This window comes from Buceros rhinoceros, unplaced genomic scaffold (assembly GCF_000710305.1).
Source record: "Buceros rhinoceros silvestris isolate BGI_N320 unplaced genomic scaffold, ASM71030v1 scaffold33781, whole genome shotgun sequence".
NCBI lineage: Eukaryota > Metazoa > Chordata > Aves > Bucerotiformes > Bucerotidae > Buceros > Buceros rhinoceros.
In genome coordinates, this window is record NW_010393064.1 from 1 (window position 1) to 921 (window position 921).

Below are 921 nucleotides of genomic sequence, written 5' to 3' on the forward strand. Positions count from 1 at the left end.
AGCTCCACGGACGGAGGAGAGCTTGGTTTCCCACAGGCTTTCCACTCGCACTGCCTGCCTCCCAGACAGCGCCACGCACCGAGCCCCTGGGACCCAGCGGCAGCCAGGAATAACTTCTCACCTGAGGCAATTTCAGCAGGTCACCAAAGCCGCTGGCCTTCCCCTTTGGCAGCCGTGCTTCTCTTCCTCGCTCTTTGAAAATCAAGTTTTCTTTCAAACATGAATGTACCCCTTGTAAGCTGATCTGCAATATAATTATTTTCTCCCTTGCTCAGCAAAGTTTGCAGAACTGGACATTTTCCCCGTCAAAGCCGTACAATGAGGCCTTGTCTGTGCTGGAGCGCCGCAGTGAACCGTTCCCACCGCAGCTGCCAGCAGTCCTGCCTGCCCGGGAGGAGCCATTTCCGAAAATTTCTTCCTGCAGACTAAGCCCCCCTGTTCAACTTGGTTGCCCCATGTGTCAGAACCACAAAACATTTGAGGGATGGGATTCTGCATGAAGACTTTAGTCTTTTTTTTTTTTGCCATGGACATTCAAAAGCTGAGGAAGTAAATTTAAAGCTTTGCAACATGGTCAGGAGCTGAAAGTCTGCTTGAGCCATTTTTTAGAACAAGCGAGTCATTGCAACCTCGAAGCGGGAGCACTGGCTGAGGAGCAGCAGTTAATCACGGCTGTTGCAAAAGAAGTGCAGGCACCTCCTTTTTCTGTCGTGCTTTTGCCGACTTAACCCAAGTCATAACGTGAGCGATGAGATCTGCATCATTTAAAAAACAGCATCAAAATAACCACAGCAGGAAAGTCCCACCTGCGGCGTTGTCCATCCTGCACATAGAAACATCCACGTATGTTTGAACTTTGCAGAAGCTTTGCCCATCCAAACTCATCCAGCCCCATACCCTGTCCCGGGTCCTCGGAGGGGG